This window comes from Pholcus phalangioides, unplaced genomic scaffold, assembly GCF_987345545.1.
Source record: "Pholcus phalangioides strain wild (caught in Gottingen) unplaced genomic scaffold, Ppha-v1.0 ptg000007l_1, whole genome shotgun sequence".
Classification (NCBI taxonomy): Eukaryota; Metazoa; Arthropoda; class Arachnida; order Araneae; family Pholcidae; genus Pholcus; species Pholcus phalangioides.
Genome location: NW_028301600.1, coordinates 29,474,304 through 29,486,046, shown reverse-complemented (window position 1 = coordinate 29,486,046; position 11,743 = coordinate 29,474,304). Strand labels below are relative to the sequence as shown.

At 35.0% G+C, this 11,743-nt stretch overlaps 1 long non-coding RNA gene across 1 annotated transcript; it reads left to right on the top strand.

The window, feature by feature from the left end:
• Positions 1–598: 598 nt before the first annotated feature.
• On the top strand, positions 599–7,949 carry LOC149085150 (uncharacterized). The gene is made up of 2 exons (XR_016192810.1): positions 599–723; positions 6,959–7,949. It is a non-coding gene; the product is annotated as an uncharacterized LOC149085150 (long non-coding RNA).
• The last annotated feature ends 3,794 nt before the right edge of the window (positions 7,950–11,743 follow it).

Here is an 11,743-nt window from a genome sequence, read left to right as displayed (position 1 = left end):
GTTACGAAAGGGGGGGGGCCGAGAGCCTGGTGTCCAGATCGGAATTAAAATCAGCGTAGCATCATTGGATTTGTCCTAACGAGATCTACTCCAGACATACAAAACACTGATATATTCTGAATACTTAATGAGATATGAGCGTTTAAAGAATTTCGTCAAGAAACTTTTTGCGAACGCTCCCAGTATCTTCAGATGATTAAAAAGACGTGTTCACGTCCAAAACTATAATGACGACATATCACTTCAGTAGGCGACACGCTAATCAGGAAGAGAAAACCACACCGCCTTGCAAGAGAATAGAGCTCAACTTTTTTTAAGGACATTCACACTCCACCTCAAGTTTTGACGTATCATCCATCCATTGCAACTACCATCTTTTCGGTATTCTTTCCAAATCGACGACCTTTAGATGGGAAATCCCCAAAATTTGAGCTGATGACGTCTTCACATGATTCTGATGCCTAATCCGTCGGAAAAGAGTCACGGAACTAAATTGATGCCTAGAAGATGAGAGAGAGAGGAAGAGTTCAAAGGGCGAAAAGATCGTTATCAAAATTATAATCGCCTTTATAAGAAAAACCCTTTAAATAGCTTCTTCACCTAAAAACGTGTGATCAGTTTTCCACACTGGCTCTCTCTTATAAGTAATCTTGTGCTTAAGGATTTTTCTTTAAAAAAAAAGCAGATTAAATCACATCAGTGAAAAACTCATTGTTCCTTGAGGTAAGAGTTTTGAAATAATAATAATAATATATATTTTTTTAATTTCTAATCAGTTTTGAGAAGTGATTAAAATTTAGCGAAAAAGAAAGTTGGCTTAAGTTAATATACTTTATTAACCTCTTATTCTACAGCGAAGTTAGAAAAATCCCTAGGCTACATTTTACTGGTGAACCGTTGATTCCAGAAGCGATAGAATAGTATCGAATTAGTAGTAGAAAATAGTATCGAATTAGTAGTAGAAAATAGTATCGAATTAGTAGTAGAAAATAGTATCGAATTAGTAGTAGAAAATAGTATCGAATTAGTAGTAGAAAATAGTATCGAATTAGTAGTAGAAAATAGTATCGAATTAGTAGTAGAAAATAGTATCGAATTAGTAGTAGAAAATAGTATCGAATTAGTAGTAGAAAATAGTATCGAATTAGTAGTAGAAAATAGTATCGAATTAGTAGTAGAAAATAGTATCGAATTAGTAGTAGAAAATAGTATCGAATTAGTAGTAGAAAATAGTATCGAATTAGTAGTAGAAAATAGTATCGAATTAGTAGTAGAAAATAGTATCGAATTAGTAGTAGAAAATAGTATCGAATTAGTAGTAGAAAATAGTATCGAATTAGTAGTAGAAAATAGTATCGAATAGTATCGAAATAGTATAGCGAATTAGAATAAGTATCAAATAACATGTAGACCTCATATACATCATTCATATTGCAATGATTAGTTATTAAAAAACAAAATCTAACTTTTTAAGCGGGCACGCTGTGCTCAAAAACCCAACTAGAAAGTTGTTTCCCTGTCTCTTCCGAGACCAAAAAAAAAAAAAAAATTCCATGTATCTAACTGCAATTTCACTGAGATATTTTAATTTAAAAATTGGCGGAAAATTAGAAAGTACGGCATAAATAAAGGAAAAAAGAGTTATACGTTAATTTTTGCTGTTTTTTCAATTTTTCTCCATTTTTTGAATTCAAATACCTCAGTGAATACAGCACTTGAAAACGTAGATTTTTTTGGCCTCAGAAGAGACAAGGCCATAATTTTCTAGATGGGCTTTTGAAGACAGGGTATCCGAATAAGAAGTTAATTTTTGTATTTCAATAACTATGCCCTGCAGTATGAATGACTTATCTGAGTTCTTCACGTTATTTGGATACTTTTTCTAATTGGAAGTATATTTCCAGGATCAACGGTTCTGCAGTAAAATGTGGCTTAGGGACTTTCCTCACTCTATTCCGTATATTTTTCTTTGAAAATATAATAATACATGCAAATACAAAAAAATATGGTTGTAGAAGGATTATCATTATATCGAGAGGCAACATCATCATCACGTGCCATCAAATTTATGCTGTTAGCATCTTTTCTAAATCGGCGTTGGCAGTACCACCAAAAAATGTGCTTTTGAGTATTCATTCACCGCAAAAAACTTTAGGTGGTTAGTTTGTGTGCATTGACTCCGTAAAGAAATTTATTGTAATACACACTTTTGTGTGTATTACACACACAAAAAGTAGCGAAAAATACCGAAAAAAAACTTAATATGTTAAACAACATATTAATAATTTACATTTAATAAATTAAAAAACTTAAATGTGATACTAAATACTGATATTATAGACGTCCGCGTAGGAACTATAATATGTGAAGAGTTCAAAAATATATTGAAGGATATTTCGAGCAAAATATAAAAAAATATTGTTGTAGAGATTTCAGAATCTCCTCAAAAAATATCGTTATAGAGGGGTTTATCGTAGTAAAGGATATCTTATCTTAAGAGGATTTTAACATTAGACCAGGGGTTTTCAACGCATGGCCCTCGGAGCTGTTTGTGGAGGCCAGCAGACTATTTGTAGAAAATAGTTGAAAACATAGAAAGACGATTAATTCTAGAAGGAATAATTGCGGAATTAACTATAGAAATAATTCTAGAAATAATGAAACAAAAATAATTCTGGAATCAATAAAACAAAAATTCCGGAATCGATGAAACAAAAAAATTCTCGAATTTGCGACCCAAATAATTTCGTAATTTGTGATGGAAATAATTTCACAATTAATAAATGGATAATTGCAAAATTATTGAAAAGAAATGATTTCACGATATATTGAGAAGGAAATAATTTCAAAATTACTGAAAAATAATTTCAAAATTACTGAAAAATAATTTCAAAATTACTGAAAAATAATTTCAAAATTACTGAAAAATAATTAAAAATCCTTTAAAGTGATTTCAGATTAAAATCAATCATAATCAATTTAATAAATCAGTAATTAATCAGAAACCTTTCTAGAATTGGTGAAAAAATTGATTTCAGAACTAATCAATATTGATAATTAATAAAAAATAGTTCCAGAATGAATGAGTCTTCAATTATCTTTGCTCCAATAAAACTAGGAGAACCATTGGCTGTTTCTATTGAGATATCACTGAAAATTACATGAGTTAGCCATTCTAAATCTCTGTGTGTGTGGATTCTTCTTACAATTAGAAATACCTCAGTATTAGTTGGTGGGCCGCGGGCTTCTTGGGCAATTTCAATCTGTCCCGCGGTGTCGGGAAAAGGCTGAAGAACCCTGCATTAGACTATATGTGATTCCAAACAAGATGTGAAAAATATCTTTGTAGAGGGATTTATTGTTATATCGAGTTTTGTTGTAGCGAAGTTTCACTGCATAAAAAAATATATATACAGTATCTCATTCATTTAAATTCTTTTTTTGATAAGTATGTTCCGTGTATTTTGAAGTGTATGTGGAATGCACTGTACTTTATTCGATAAGTACTTTATTCGTTTCAAAAGCATTCATTCATTTTGTCTATATGAAAATATCCATCTCTTAAATTTGAAAAAAAAAAATCAGTTTAATACTAATTTTAAAGTAAAGTTTTATAAATATTAATTTTAGTTATTACATAATAGTACTTTTTTAAATATTAATTTTAATCTGCGTATGAAAATATGAATTTCAATTTAACAAAATACATCTCACGCGTGAATAAATATTTAAAGTTTCCAAATTTTTTTCAGTAAATTATCGCGTGATTTTCTGTACAAAAATTAAACATTGCAAAATAAATTTTAAAAAAATTTAAATAATAGTCTAAAGAGCATCTTTTAACTTTTTGCGTTCCTATGTGGTGGTGGACTCGGTAAGGTCCACATCTGGAAACAACGATACTTCATTGTTACAACGGTCCCTTGCGATGATAGGAAGGCTCCTGTAAATTTGGTTTCTTAGCAGAACTCATAAGCTATACAAAAAATGTAAAGCGACAAACATCCAGGGATCTTCCTTATTGCGGTGGAGGTGTTATAAAGCAGTGGTTCTCAAGCTGCGGCCATATGGCCCCCTTGTGGCCCTGGGATATTCTAGGGGGCCCACGGGTGAAAATCTGGTGAAAGGGAAGCTATTAGAGGTAGTTACTGGGCCACTGAGAGCTGTGAAGAAATAAAGCTTTGAAGTAATGTATGGTTCGGAAAAAAAAAAAGTGACTAATATCAGAATCCAGCAGATCTGCCCATTCAAACCAGAACCATCTTAATACATGGGCCCATCCAGGCGTAAGAAGGTAGGCACGAAAACAAACTGCTATGCCAGTTAAGTATGCGACCCCAGAGCATCAGTTTTCCCGGGGACTACCTGATGTTTAGACGGCCCTGTCTGGATTCGTGCCGGACCCACGAGTTCAGATAAATTTTTATTAATAAAATTTATGTTTATTACAAATTTAGATTTTACTAAATTTCATTCAATAAGTATAAAAGGTGTTGCTCCGGATGGTTAGTAAGCCTATGGTTTTGAGTTTAAGCTCGAATCAGCTGGGTATCGATGCCTTTTTCATGATGTTCCGTAATGGCTCTAAACCAGCGTTTCTAATCCTTCCTGAACTCTTCTTAGAACCAGTAGAATGTCTGAAACAACCAACCAGCGTTCGCCAATACGCACCTAGATGCGTTATTGACGAGTCAAAATTTTTGAATTTCATTGAGGAGTGAAAATACTCCTTCAAATTTTAGATAATTTTTTTTATAGAGTTAGCTCCACGACAAAAAAAAATACCCCCCTCTTTTCATAAAAATACCCTTAAATATATTTCTTGAAAATAATGTTTTCTAATAAAATGTGACGAACCACTAATTTTTAGCAAAAGTGAATACTGTGTCCAGTATTTTATGGGCATTCCTTTATATATTTTTTTCTTGTACCGACTTTTTTATATAATTGACCCGTTTTTTTTAAAAAAGCTTGTTTCAATTTATTATATTTTCTCAATTCGTGAATAAAAGTAATTTACATAATGTGTAAATCATATTATGATATTTATTACGATAAATATTCATCTCACACGTTGATCATGTTCACAGTTTTGTGATTTCCAATGAATTTTTTCTTTTCTACAATTGGTGAATTTTCTTCAGCTTCAGCGTTAATTATGGGTTTTTTTTCCGACAAGACAACTTTTTTGCAACGTCTCGTATTTTGCTGTATTTACGAGCCAATTTTCCCTATTTTTCTTAATGAAATATGGTCAGCCTGATCATGATGAACGTTTTTTTCCCCCGTGAAATACATTTTTGTTCCCTGCAGTTTTGTCGGAAATTTCTTCTTTTGGTGACAATTAACGATATTTCGTATTTAGAATCATAATTTCCTGCATTTTTTCTTGATCAGATAGGGTCACCTTAAGTTATGAAGTTCTAATTTTTTCTTTGTACCCATAAGGGTATTACTAGTATCAGTTACATGTACACAATTGGGTTTTTTTTTTCATTCAGTTAAAACTAAATTATCAAGTCTTCTTAAGGATCACCTCTGGTTCACGGGCCATAGGCTGAGAAACACTGCTTTAAACTATAGGTTAACTAGTTTTAATAGCCCCATCAGAGAAAGATAATGTGGTGTGACAATCACACGCACAGTCAATGGAAATGACTTTAAATCAGGACCGATAGGAAATTTGCGACCCAATACAATATCTATATGTATGCTTGTATTTTTGATGTGATATATATATATATATTTGCATCTATAAATTTATTAAACTTTAAGCGAAGGTTTCATTAACCCCTTTAGCGGCACTACAGAAATCACGAAATTAAGCTGTATACAGAAAATTGTTTCATTGAGAAATCAATTTTACAAAGTACAAAGTACCCGTGTGGCACAGCCGCCCTTAGGGGTATCGACAGGTGCGGTCACACCGGGAGCAGCGTTTTTAGAGGGGGCATCGCACTTACGGTAATAATAAATTCTTTCAGAAATTCTAAATTTTTTTTCATCATTCTGGAACTATTTCTTTCATAAGTTCTGAAAGAAAATTGTCCATCGCAATTCTAGAAATCTATATTTTCATCTAGATAAGAATAATTCTTAAATTATATTTTTCGTGAATTCTGAATTTCCTCCAATTGTAGGATTGTTTCTTTAATAAATACTGAATTTTCATCCCTGGAATTATTTCTTTCATTTATTCTGAATTTTCATGGGTGCTGGAATTATCTCTGTTAATTATTTTTCTTCTTTTCTATTCACGTGGAGTCTTAATTTTTATTACTTTTCTGATAATTTCTTTCATCGGGTTCTAATTTTAATTGATTTTGGAATTATTTCTTCGATCCATTCCAAATTTTCAGTAATTTTTTTTGGCTAACTCACAATTAATTGTGTCTATATTTTTTTGCATGAATATTTTTCAGCATTCCTGTATGTTTTGTAATTAATTATGTATTAATTTTTGGATGCCGATTCCCCTCTCCCACAGAATACATAAAATCGATGCTAAGGGATCCTGAAATTATCAAGACGCCTCTGTCCTCGCTATTATTTTCGTACCGGGCGTCTGATAAGGACGGTTATGCTGTGTGGGCTTGTCAATGCTAAAATAAGAGGCTTTTAAGGAGGCGAGATATCTCGTCAATGCCACTTGAAGGATTAATCAGTTTGAGTCAAAATGAAATATCGCTATGTATAGTGAATATATTTTACATTTCACGTTTTACGGCTTCTAATATTTTGCGGATGCAAACTCTATAACTGGCCTCCCGCTCAGTAAGTCGTGTTGGTGGTCAAATTTCAAAATGACCTTCGTTGATGATCTAATAACATTGTTGATTTTAAAAAAAGGTTTGTGAGTGAATATATATATATATCACGCTTATAATTAAATAATCCATACCATGATTTAAGGGACAAATGTATGTTTAATTTTAATTTTTAATATTTTTTTTTCCAGAAAAATGCGTGACCAATTTTCAAGACGTATGATGACTTTGCTTTTGCTGACGCTGGTGGTTGTCGATTTATGGGTCGGTCAAACAACCGCATCCCCTTTCATCACATCAGTTGAGACGACGACTGATGACAGTTTAGCCGAATGTGCTCCAGGTTATCCTAAAAGAGATATCTGTGAGAAATGTGCCAAAGTGACGAAATCTCTGCTAGCTTTTCCCATGTGCTGCACAGAAACCGAAGCTGAAGAGTGGTGCAAAACGTTCCTGTCTTATAAGCTGAGAGAGAGATAGACAATAGATATGTCAGTTATATTTTATATTGCATCTTTTTTACCTCTTACTTCATCCTCATCATCATTATTAGGATTTATTTATTGAATTTCGTGGCAGTGGAGACTGTGATCAATAATATCGAAAGTACTTTGAACGTTTTTAATTTCTTGTGTTTTCTGAGTTTTCGTCTCTTCGTTTTAATCTGAAATTTTTCCACCATCAAAAACATTATTTATTTGGCAACAATTATCACTAGAAATCCGTACTACGTATATTGTTCTGTATAAAAAGCGCTTAATTCAATAGTTTCTGTCAATATCGAGAGTCAAATATTATGTCAAATGTCAAGAGAATTCTTTGATCACAGAATAAGTGCAAGACATAAAGGTTGATTGGTACTGTATACCAGAGAACGTGCCGAGAAATGTTGAATCTACACCTTGCCGTTCGTACTACATTATATATGTGTATGTTTTATACTATTAAATTTCTATAATATAGTTTTTTAATAACAATATTTTTACGATCTTTGAATTGGCATTTGTCATTTGGTTTTTGAATACTTGTTAATCACGTTATGAAAATATTCTTATGAAATACTTATCTTGTAAAATACTTGTTTTTTGTAATGTGCATAAATTTTTGCCTGGAATGTTTGAATGTATACGATTTTTGTGGTTTTTGTATGTTGAATGTATGAAATATATGAAATCAAAATTGTGTTGAATGCTTAGTATTATATTTCTTATGATTAAATAATCTTTCAGTAAATATGGTTTTTGTAATTTTATTGAGAGATTATGCAATTATCAAAAGAGCTGATTCCTCCCATAGCTATGCAAACTTTTATCAGGGTTTTCGGTGCTGAAAAATTTGCATCGGCATCAAAATACATCAGATGGGCAAAATTATGCACAAATAGGTTTCAGTTTTTCCGATTATAAAATCAAGTTTTATTTTATGCGTTGAATAGTTAACGGTTTCTTTAATATTGTTTTTGAAATACAAATTTGAACTTGGGCGATGCTGTGTGATTCATTCTTCTTCATTTCCTGTTCTTGCTGAAAAGGGAAATTCGCAGATGGCCAGAGGTCAGCGTTTCTCAACCTATGGTCCGCGGACCAGAGGTAGTCCCCCACAATGGCGTAGGTGGTCCGCGGCTGACTTGATAATTCAACTAGATGGGAAATTAATCAATTGTTGTAATTGATATTATAGTAATATCCATATGAATTCACAAATAACAATTGTACCTTCATTTACATAGGTTCATTATACCTCGTCAAGGAAAAGCGGGAAATTGCGATCATAAATACGTGGTATCACTAATTTGCAGCCGAAAAATGCAATTTACAACTAATCTGCTAATTACTGCAAAAGGGGTTGAAGGGTGGGGGGAAATAAAAGGTTGTGTGTGTGCTACAAATCGCAGTAAACAAAACTTTGACGGAAAAAAACGTTCAAATGACCCGATTACTGTAAAATACGGGGCGTCGCCAATTGTTTTTAAAAACGTTGTCAGAGAAAAATCCCCCAGTTGTAGTTAAAATTGCTGAAAAATTGAGGAAAAAGATATATATATATATATATGAAGGAAACATTGAGGGGGATGAAACTTGCTGGTTGTATATACGGGACTCAAGTACGTACGCAGCAGAGGGAAGGTGTATTGCATTGTTTTTTCATAAATTATTGGGGGAGCTCAAATGGCCTCAGCCCTTAGGTTTCTTTAATATTGTTTCGCCTATTTTTTCTTTAGTGTTGGCGCCTCTGTCCCTTACTAAAGGCTGGGGATTTTCCTTGCCAGTCACGTCACATGGACGTTTCGGTCTTCTGCCGAAGTGTGCTGTTTTTCGTGGCCCTCACGGGGGGAATGCCCGACAAGCCTCCAGGTTGATGCCCACATGTGGAAATTGACAGGTTTCATTTCGGGGGCGGGGGCTGTATGAACCTCATTGTTTTTTGTTGTTTAACATTGTAAAATTTGCAACCGCAGCAGCCCGAGATGAATCCAGTCTGGGATCCCACTAAAATATGGGAATTGGGTCCCGGGTCGTTGGATGGAGGCCCTGGATTTTATTTGTTGGTAAAATGATAAAATAAATACATGTAAAAATTTTTCGTAGTCCTCACAGTGGGGAGGGGGGGATGTCTGACAAGCTTCTGGGTCGGGGCCCCATGTGGAAGTTGACAGGTTTCATTCCGGGGGGCCCCGGATGACTCACATTGTTTTTATGTTGTTTAACACTAAAATTTGCAGTGGCGGAAGTCCGAGATAAATCCAGTCCGGGGCCCCACAAAAAAACTGTGAATTGGGTCCTTGGTTGGGGACCCTCGATCTTTAAGTATAAAATTTTGATTTCTGAATCAATTCTGTGGACGCTCAGACCCACGCCATAAATTACCGTGGGTTCTCGAGTACCCACAGCACCTCCGGCTCCGATATCACTGCCACGGGCAGTGTTGCCAACAGTGAAAAAAATTTCCAACTAAATTCTCCATTAAAAACAACTAGAAAACAATTAGAATTGATTTTGGTCATTACTCCGATGACCATACGCCTCGTTTTTCCAGGGCATACCCGTATTTTCCCGTAATTTAATAATAGACTACTGTAGTTACCCCCAGGGAAATTTTTGAAAAATACTAGAAAAACAACTAGCAACTAAATGGTATTTTTTTCCAAGTATATTTTTCCGAGTATTTTTCCATGACCGGAAAAAAAACCAACCTAGTTCGAAAATATGCAAGTTTACAACACTGGCCACGGGTGATCTTTGTTGGCAAATTTTGAATTTATCGAGTCTATTTCAGTAGGAGGACGTCATCCCTTTTGAAGTCATTGTAAGCGTCCTCCTACGTTTCAGAAAATTTGCTCTTTTTGTCTTCCTTTTCAGTTTTCCGGCATTATTTTTGGTTTTTTCGCGGGTGAAATATACATATCTCTTGTTCCTCCCCCCCCCTCCGCCCCCACCACATATTTTTACATGCTTTGACCAATCGCCGCCGAAATTCCCAGAATACAAGAACCCAAACTGCCTCCAAGCAGGGAAAATACTTTTTAAACCATGGCCCCGAGTTTGCTCCAGGATAATTTGAGAAAGACAGTCTGGAAACAGCTGTGGAAGATAAAAACCGCGACATCCCCTTCAAGAATACTGTTGTTTGCTCACCAACAGCTAATGCCGTGAATACTGAAGTGGCGAGGGTGTTAGGGGCCATTCAAGTATTACTTCAGCAGATTTTTAGCCATTTTTCACCCCCTCCCCCATTGTCAGCAAAATTTCGTCAGCAGCTTAGAATATTTCATATCTTCAAAACAGGGTGGTTGATTACGTAAGCAACCTTCAAACCCCCCTCCCCTTGCCATCAAAAGTCAGCAAATCCGAAACCCCCCGATGCTGATGTAATACTTGAATGACCCATTACCTCTTTCTTGCAAAAATAAGAAAATAGGGTGCAAACGACACTCAATGCTAATACCTATATCGAAATCGCCTCTGGCAGCCAGCAAAAAAAACCCAAAAAAACACGCTCCCTAAAGAAAAAAAACCTTCTTAGAGTAGAGAAAGAAAACCTCTCTCTCGCCTTGTTCCAGGTAAAATAATAGAACTGACCACAGACTGAACAATTGATTAAAAGCGAGGGAAGTTGGATGATATTGTTCTATTTTTTTTCTTCTTTTTTCAGTGGTTTCTTTTTTCTGTTTTTGTTGGGAAAGATTGTTGAGGTTGCGCGTGAGGTTACCAGACGTACTCCTTTTTTTGGTGTCATTTCAGGCGTCCTCCTACGTTTCGGAAAATTCACCCTTTTGTCCTCCTTTTCAGGTTTCCGGATTTTTTTTTTTCGTAGTAAATTTTTTCACCCACTTTCAAACATATATCTCTTCATTGATATGAGTGTTTTTGTGGTTATTTTTTCCATTGACCAATAGACGTAGAAATTCCCAGAATTTTTTATGTTTTTTCTTTTTATAGCTGTTCTGTTTTAGTTGGGAAAAATTATTGTTGCGACCGGTTTTATTAGTCACAATAGTGGCTATCTGTTGGGAAAATTGGGAAAAGTGACGTCACAAAGGGTGCTCATGCAGGTTAGAACTCCTTAATACACTCCGTATATGAAGGCGTCTTAATGCAGGTGTCCTCCTTTCTTAGTTTTCGATTTTGTAACTATCGTGGCGCCATCTGTTGTGAAAATTAAGAAAAGTAGTGTTACCATCCGCACAAGCAAGGGCGTAGCGAGGGGGGTGGGGACTTGGGGGTCTGGTCCCCCTCCCCGAAATGTGAGAAAATTACCGAAAAAAGGGGGAAAAAAGGCCAAATTCATTGTTCTGTCACTTTGGTCCCCCCCCGAATGAAATTTCTGGCTACGCCCCTGCGCGCAAGCATCCTCCTTTTTCAGTTTTCCAAGGGTTACATATTCGAAACTGAGAAAGGAGGATGCCTGCACGGGCAATACCTTCTAGAGCAGGTATTGCTCTAGAAGGTATTGGCACGGGCAGCCTTGATGACGTC